The sequence below is a fragment of the Augochlora pura genome, chromosome 8, assembly GCF_028453695.1.
Source record: "Augochlora pura isolate Apur16 chromosome 8, APUR_v2.2.1, whole genome shotgun sequence".
Taxonomy (NCBI): domain Eukaryota; kingdom Metazoa; phylum Arthropoda; class Insecta; order Hymenoptera; family Halictidae; genus Augochlora; species Augochlora pura.
Genome location: NC_135779.1, coordinates 8,535,512 through 8,545,119, shown reverse-complemented (window position 1 = coordinate 8,545,119; position 9,608 = coordinate 8,535,512). Strand labels below are relative to the sequence as shown.

General features: G+C 37.7%; 1 pseudogene; it reads right to left on the bottom strand.

Annotated features, from left to right (window-relative positions):
• Window positions 1-1,217: 1,217 nt before the first annotated feature.
• Window positions 1,218-9,608, bottom strand: part of LOC144474470 (histone-lysine N-methyltransferase SETMAR pseudogene) — a 13,783-nt pseudogene continuing 5,392 nt past the window's right edge.

Below are 9,608 nucleotides of genomic sequence, written 5' to 3'. Positions count from 1 at the left end.
AAAATGCAGTTTCCAGTGATAACAGATCTATTATTCTAAAAGTTAATATTGTTTATACCTGTTTTTAAGCGATGTCAGAAATAATGCAATTTTCTTGTTTATAGAAATATGAAGAAATAGGTCAAATAAAATAGCGCACAAGATATTTGGTTACAATGCGATTAAATATTTAAATCAACAGTTTTCTTATCTATTAAAAAACGAAGAAGTAGGTAAAATAAAATGGCATAGAAAATATTTTATTACGACGCGATTAAATACTTAAATAGACAATTTCATTATACAATAAAAATTGAAATAAAAAATAATTAAAATAAAATAGCGTCTAGAATAATTTATTTCGAACGCGATTAAATATTTAAAAGAATCGTTTCTTCATTCAATGAAAAATAAAAGAATAGATAAAATAGAATGGCGTACAGAATATTTAATTTCTAAACGATTAAATATTGAAATGAATAGTTTTCTTATGCATTGAAAAACGAAAACATAGCTAAAATAAAATGGCGTACAGAATACTTGATTTCGATGCGATTAAATATTTAAATAAACACTTCTCTTAACCACTGAAAAACGAAAAAATAGCTAAAATAAAATACCACACAGAATACTTGATTTCGACATGACTTAATTATTAATGAACCGCTTCCACACTTAATGAAAAATGAAAGAACAAATAAAGTAAAATGACATGCAAAACAATCGATATCAAAGCGATGTGAAATAAATATTAAAATAAATATTATTAAGATCCTAAGACTGGAAATAGCGCCGAGGTGTGAATCAGTGTTTAGAATTAAACGCTGGATCTCGCGAGTCTCGATTCCTGGACCCGTTCCGATTTAACGGCGCGTCGCAGGTGTCGTAGGAATGTTCCGTCGGGAAAACGTGCGCCGGAATCGGATCTCGGGGGCAATCGATCGGGGGGCAAGGACAAATGACAGGTCCTCGGCGGCCGGACACTCGAAACATCTCCTGTTTGTCCAGCCGGTGATGGTTAGGTTTACATTAGGACCACTTCCGGCCAATTGATTAGCCCGAATGGGTTTACCACCATCCCCCCTCTCGGGCTTCGGTCACCCCTGACGACCGCTTTTATCGATCTGTCGCCTCGCGTCGGGAAGTCGCGTAGCAACTATATATTGGGTTGTTCAATAAGTCATTGCGCTTTTTTCATTTCATTTTTAAGTACGTTTATTTTATATACGTAATCAACATTAATCACTGATGTATTGGTCCTTTTGTTGGATGACCTTCTGCCATCTCTCGGGCAACTTCATAATACCGCGTTCATAAAACTTCTTGTCTTTTCCTACGAAGAACTTGTCAAGGTGCTGTTTGATGAGGTCGGCAGACGCAAACGTCTTACCATTCAAGGAATTTTGCAAGGATCGAAATAAATGAATGTCTGATGGTGCAAGGTCTGGACTATACGGTGGATGTGGTAGCACATCCCAACTAAGCTGTAACAATTTTTGCCGAGTGACCAAACTTGTGTGTGGTCTCGCATTATCGTGGTGGAACACTACACCCTTCCGATTGATAAGCTCGGGACGTTCCTGTGCAATGGTATCACTTAATTTCTGTAGCTGCTCACAGTAGACATCGGAATTAATCGTTTCATTCTTTGGGAGCAGCTCATAGAAGATTGGTCCCTTCCATTCCCACCAGATTCACAGCATTACCTTCTTTTGGTGGATGTCTGTTTTTGCTTGCCTTTCCGGTGCTTCATCCAGTCTACACCAACTTCTTTTTCTGCTGACATTGTTGTACACAATCCATTTTTCGTCATCCGTGATCATACGCTTCAAGAATGGATCGTTTTCTTCGCGTTTGGTCAGTTGATCGCAGACGTTCATGCGCTTCGTCAGGTGAATTTCTTTCACCTCATGCGGTATCCAAACATCGAGCTTCTTTACGAAACCAAGCGATTTCAAATGGCCATGAACACTGTCAATGGACACTTTTAGAGCGATAGCAAGCTCCCGAACCGTCGAATGCTTATTTGCTTTCATCAATGCTTTGATTTTATCGTCGTCAATTTCGGAAGGTCTACCGGAGCGATGAGCATCTTTAACTGAAAAATCACCATCACGGAATCAGACGAACCAGTTCTGGCACTGGCGTTTTTCAATGACGTCTCTGTCGTAAACTTGAGGCAACTCTTCCCTTGATTCAGTTGCTTTCTTCCCTTTTTAAAAACAATAAAGCAAAATATGGCGAATATGCTTTTCAAAATTCTCCATGTTCGAACCACAACTGCAAGTACAAAAATCAACCAAATCGTGCCAAAATTTGTTTGTTTTTTACGTTAAGTATCACAAACAAAACACGCGTGAACATTTGACATTCATATCACGTTCAGATATAAATAATCGCGGACAAAGCAATCTATCGGAAAAAAACGCAATGACTTTTTGAACAACCCAATAGAACTGTGCACGGTTAAATTTACTTAATTTACGCGAGATCCGGGGCATTTGTTTCCATCACGGAGCCTCGGGGGCTCGGCGAAGATTCATTTTCATGGAGAGGGATAGGGGGTGACTGTAGCGAGAAGAAAGGAGACAGGTTGTATATTGTGGCAGTCGATATAGTCTGAAATTTATAATTGTAATATTCGAAGCTTATTATTATAGAATGAGTGTTAATTGATACGACATCGGTTTAAATTGATCTTTACATTTTTGTTTGAGGTGATTTTATTTAGTAGGATTTCAGATATTTATTGATACTGCAATTTCAAAGGTGAGACGATAATTAAATAATAATATAATAATAATAATAATTGAGTAATAATTAACTTGATAATTACTAATTCGTCCATCGTTTCTAAATTCTTCTTTTATATAGAATTTACACAATGTTAAAAATTTAATAAATAAGGTGATGGTTAATTAAGATATATAAATGAGAAAGTTAAGGGTGAGATAGATAAATAAATTTATTATTTGTAAATATAAACCTGGGAAGATTCTTCATTTCGTAGAAATGTACTATTAAAAGATCTATATTTTCAGTATCCATGAAGGTGAGAGTTAAAATGATTGTATCTTTAAAATTTGATTATATTTATAATTTCATTATACTCTTTAAATATCCATGTGCATATTTATTTTTATTATTGACCAATTACGATGTTAAAATAGTACTTGCACCTTGCAGTACCTAATAAATATCAATAAATTGGTACAAGTTAATATCGAAAAATTATTCCAAATTAATGTCAAGAAATGGTTACACTTTAATGTGAAAAGACGTCATTGATATTGTAACAAAGTAAGATAAAAAAATTGTTAGAAATTAATATCAAGACATTATTACCAATTAATGCAGTGTCTTATACTCGACGTGAAGTATTTTACTGAACATTTTCACAATTTCCACAATAATGTATATCCGAATAAATAAATGAACAAGAAATAAATAATTCGGACAATTTCCAAGGAAAACAGCTTCGCAATTTTACCAATTAAGAAATAAAAAAAAATATAAAACGGGTCGTTTATAATAGAAATTTAATGGTGTTTCGCGGTCGACCAAGTACAGTCGTGGATTTCGAAACAAGAATGCCGACGAGCACAGCGAATCTTGGCCGATTAACCGGCGATGCGGGGAAACCATCGTAACCACGTTCGGCAGAATTTTCTCCTCGGACGGTTGTTGTAAACGCTAACGACGTAACTTTATTCATCGGCGAAGCACTATTTGCAGAGCAAACTCCCGGCCACTCGATCCAGTAGCGCGCCGCGTGAAGCTTCCCGATAGCAGCCCCACGAAAATTAATTACCGGGCTCTCCCGATGCCTCTGTGTCCCGAACAGAACGCCCCGCCGGCGTGTATGTTAATTATAATAACACCGCTTATGAATCGACGCCTGGATCGATCTATGTACCTTGATGCCTCTCGGCCGGCGCGGCTCGGCGCCGCGTTAGCTTTGCAACCCTCTTATCGTCTCGCTACGAGAATTACGATCGGAGCGATGCTAACCTCTGTCGAAAGTTCGCACTCCTCGATCGCGCGCTCGCCGATTTATGCGGCCGCTTAGGCGAGCGAAAATCTTCTCTTGTCAAGAGATCCGATAATCTCGCGATGTCTCATTTGGAACCAGACTGTGAATCTTCGCGTGACATATACGTTCCCTTTTAACTGCATAGATTATGTCAGGTTATGTTAATAATAAATTATGTAAATTATATAATCATAAATTATATAAATTACAGAAATATTTATATAAATTATAGATTATATTTATATGTACTACGACCGGTTTTTTTAAATGTTTGTCTTGCATTCAATATGCTCCTTGATATACTCTTGCATTTAATATGATTTAATCAAATTTGCAGTTCAGTAATTAATACCTGATTTTATATTTGTCTGACTTTTTACCTCATTCTATACCTGACTGGCTTTTTACCCGATTGTATACCTGACTGACTTTTTATCTAATTATACTCCTGAATGATTTTTTATCTCATCTTATACCTGACTGACTTTTACCTGATTGTACATCTGACTGGCTTTATACCCGATTGTATACCTGTTTGACTTAATATCTGACTATATACCTGACTGACTTAATATCTGACTGTATACCTGACTGACTTAATATCTGACTATATACCTGACTGACTTAATATCTGACTATATACCTGACTGACTTAATATCTGACTATATACCTGACTGACTTTATATCTAATTATACACCTGACTAACCTTGTACCTGACCAATCATCCGACCGACTTTTTACCTACACCCGCGACTACAATGCAACCATAAATATCGCAAACAAAAGCACGCCGTCACGGCCTTTAACCGGACTCTCAAATACACCGTTAAATCGACATTTTAAAGCGGCATCTTATCGCCGCCACGCAGCCAGTGTTTCAAGGAACAAACTTTGTCTTCGTTCTACGCCAGATACAGACCGCGGTTTCATCTGGACAATCGGCGGCGAGCGAGAAAAGCGCCCAGCGTCCTCCTGCGCAGCGGAAACTTTTAATCGCGGACACGAGTTGCAGGCGCGCGGAGTCGTCCTCCTGCGAGCCAATTAAATTTTCCCAGTCGTTTCCCGACCTCGCCCCAAATGAAATCCCCCGTTCTATTTGCTTGCCCGAGGTCGCAGAGCCGAGCGCAATTTTTCTTCGCAGCCGCGGTCTCGAATGAACCACGAATCTGTGCAGCTAATATTTCGATGGCTCGTTTTTAATTTAAGACGATCGTGCCGCGGCCGAAATGATTGCGGAGTTATCTTATTTGTTTAAATGTAGCAGCGTGTTTAAAGTTACATTTTTGTCTTTCATATAATTTTTATTCTTGATGTTGTATTCATTATAGCAATTTTGTGGTTATTATTATTATTATGTCTATAATGGCAGTATCAATATTATATGAATGATTTAAATAGTAGAATTTTTATCAGTGCTGTTGTATTCATTATATCAATATTGTGGTTATTATTATTACTATTATTATTATTATTATTATGTTGATTATGGTAATATTATTATTATATCAATGACTTAAATAATAGAATTTTTATTAGTGCAGTTGTGTTCATTGTATCAATATTATAGTTATTATTATGATTATATTTGTTAGAGCAATATCAATGGTATTATATTAATATTAATGCGATTACTATATCATTATACATAAGACTAGAAAATTTTTAATTACGGAGGAAATATTATATTTACTCAGCATTTCTTACAAACTCAAATATTCCATAATCAACTAAATATTACGTTTTCCTCGCAACTAATAAATCTCTAATTGTAGCCACAACAATTTCTTAAATACAAATACAAAAAGATTAAGGAAAGCCAAACTGATTTCGTAGAAAATTTCCAAATTAATGGAACATTGATATAATAACTATTTGAATCTTAACATCGGTATAATAAATATAATAATAACAACCATAATATTGACAAAACAAATATAACAGTATTAATGAAAATTAAATTATTTTTAATAACTATACGACATTTCTTCAACCACGCGCTAACGAATCAACTTCTAACAACAACCAACAGAGGACATCGCAAAAATAAGATTATTATTTCGACCACTCCGGTTGTGTCTAATCGCGCACGGTCGTGTCTAGTCGGCCCGCCATATTTTTCTCGGCGTTGAAACAAACGAGAAAAATTCCCCATCTCCGGAGAGACGCGGCCGCCGCGCGTCTCTGTCGCGCGAGCAATTCTTACGATACTCCCGTTTCCCCGTGTCTTCTTCGCCGCCCTCTCATCCACCTCTTTATTGCTTTATACCGGCTCTTCCCGTGTCCTTGGGGATTTAAAACGTCCTCGCGAAAATCCACGTGCGCGGCACGCACCCGCCGTAAAGCGCCGGGTATCACCGGAAGCCGCTGAAGCAGGGGGGGGGGGGGGGTGTCGGCTTCGGGATCGTGATACGCCGCGAAATTCTAAGGCCGACGCGATGCTTCTTCCTCGCCACACCGCGAATCTCGTGTCACGAAATCGATTCCGGGTACCCTCGATCGTCGGTGTCACGTATCGAGTGTGTCACTTAACCCTCGACCTCCTGTCTCGCCTCGACTCGAGACTGTTTTCACCGAATGAACGGTACACAGTAATTTCACTCGCGTTGTCGCTTTATTTGGAAACGAAAATTATTCGATTTAATTCTATTCTATTACTATTTCAATAGTTTCGATTTTATTTTTATCGTATTTCTATTTTGTTTCCATTTTATTTGTCTAGTATTTCTATTTCGTTTCGTTTTATTTGCATCGTGTTTCTATTTTATTTTCCATTTGTTTTTATTTTATTTCTGTTTCGTTTCGATTTGATTCCAATTGCAATTCTATTTTATCTCTATTTGCATTCTATTTCTATCTTATTTCTATTTTATTATTAATTCCATTTTATTTTTTGATAATACCACTCGCGGCACTTCTCCTTACATCCCTATAATTCTGTCAGCAATGTCTTAAAATCAACATCGTAACAATTCTACCGATTGCGAAGCGAAACTTAGTAAACACTTTCAGCGCCGTACCGCACTTAGTCGTGGTTTTTTAACTGAATTCTAAGTAAGCAATAAACTATCGCGCCGGAGATAACGACAGATTCATTCGAGACAATCGCAACGTAATAGTCCAACGGCAAATAATTTACGCGCGCGAAGCAAAACGAGATAGGAGCAAAACATGTGGTTGGCGTGATAAAAACCTCGCGATAAAACCTCGTAATTATTACATGTAATCGTAAATAAGTGGATTCTAGGCTGTTTGTCATCGCGCGAAACGCTGCGTTAAAATATCAAAAGAGGGATCTCCGCTCGGTGCAGAATCTACCCTTCATAAATTCTATCGCTATTGTAAGGAGAAAAGGACTGTTGTCCAGCCATAAGATACGATTGTACGACACACTGTAACAGCGAATAATCCACGTTTACAGGTAGAAGGTGCGGTGGCACACGTGATGTGATACGAAGCTTTGCACGCTGCTCAAAAAGATTATGGTATAGAATTTAGATCAAAGTTGACCAAATTCAGCTGACGATAATTTTGCGAAAAATCATCGTGCGATGATGATTGTTTTTTTAAATTGAAGCTTGAAATCTTTGGTTTAAGATAAGGTTTTTGGATTTTACATTTGATAAACCTTAACTGTAATAAATAATTGTTTTTAAATAACACTTTAATGCGAGGCCATGTTTGACTATTAAATGTTTGTCAAGTTTGATAAAATTCACAGACTTTGAAAAATTTTTTTCGGTGATGCCGTTTATACTACAATGAAGTTCGATCTTCCATCTTTAATTTAAAAAAAAGGAAACGCCGCTGCGATTTTTTCTCGCAAAGCTACAGCACTTTAAAGTGACCCTTGCATTCTAAGAGCAGTCAATTCCTGTTCCTTTTGTTAATTTTCAAACATAATTAACTTTATCGGATAATGTATCGAATTATTTTATCTTAGTTCAATTAATTGTTAAAATTAAGTTTCTAAAAGACGGAAATGTAAAAATAAGGGCAATGATAAAATCATGCGACCTTTTAGTATCAGCGGTGAAACTATTGCTATAAATTAAACCCATATTTTCTCTTAAATATATTATATTTTGATCTGATTTACTATCACGTTAATTATTAACAGAATATTCTAAAAATTACATATCTATAATTCTTATAAACGACCATACATATTAAAGATTAATACAGCGATTTACAATTAGATAACACGTAACATTTTGCTAAAAGAAAGATAAATCATTTTAGAAAATCAATTATAATAATAAAAAGTAAATCGAATCAATTATAAAAGGTTAACACTTTATCGACCGGTAGCCTATAAATCACCCCCCCCCCCTCACCCCCGATCGGTAGCCGGTGAATCGGTTGCTATTGGAATATTACGTATTACCCATAATACGATATTTGTGCATGGACAAAAACAAATCAATGTTCTTAGAAGCGATGGAAATTAAGATAGGAAAGTATACACCTCGCATAAGTGTTTGGCCTTGGGAGGCACAAGCATAACAGTTTCGAATTACGAGGGACCCGTGTTTTCTTTTCGGGGTTCCGTGAAGGCCACGGTCAGTCGTAGAGAAGCGTCTGCATAGAAAAGAGCTTCCTCACGCACCGTAAAATAAAGTTTCTTTTATTTAAAACTACACCTTAGTTTAAATGTATTTAAACACCCATTTCCAATAGTTGCCATGGGAACCCTTAATTTGTCAACTATTATTCAGATAAAAGTGTTAAATTGTACCACAAGCTTCAATATTATTATATCAATATTTAAATACTAAATACCTTTCGCAATGAATAAGATAAATAAAATTAAAATAGAAACGACAATTTTTCCAACCTGATGACCGGTCGACAAAAGTGTTAAGAAATACTTGAACCTCCGATATCGTGTTTAGCCGCGAGAACTGCAAACGGGGCGCAGTAATTGGCTCCGCTAAAAGCATTTCTCGGAGTCCGGAATTTTACGAAGATCGATGTTCGATCGCAGTCAGCGCGTATCGTGGCACCACGGGCCTGGCTCTTTGTGCACCGACATCAAAGATCCTTCGCCGGTTGGGGAACGCTGTGCGCCCGTGTCCGCGAAGGGTCGAGCAGGCCGCGCAAAGGTTCACGCTTGGCGGGCAACGGCTGCCGCAGAAAAAGGGAGGCACTGTCATCCCGAAGGCGCGAGAATAATCTCGTTCCGGCGGCCGACGGCCGACGGCCGGGGATTCCGGCGCCCGTTCTTCCCTTTCGGCTGACGTTTATTCACGAAAGAATATTTTTAGCCGGCAGGGACGCCCCGTGACGGGCAGCCGCCAGTCCGCCCGACATTTTGCCGGTTAATAACCCCTTCTTCGGCCGGTTTCCCTGGTCCCGGCCTCGCGGTGCGTCCTATTCCTCTCTTTACCCCTTTCTAACTGTCTTTTTCTGTTTCTTTTCCACTCTGTTCTTCTCTCTCTCTCTCTCTTTCTTTATCTTTCTCTCTGTCCCACTGTTTCTATCTCTACCCCTTTATCTCTCTCTTTCTCTATTTCTTTTCTAGTCTGTTCCTCTCTCCCACTCTCTCTTTCTCTGTTTCTTTTCCACTCTGTTATTGTCTCTATCTCTCTCTCTGT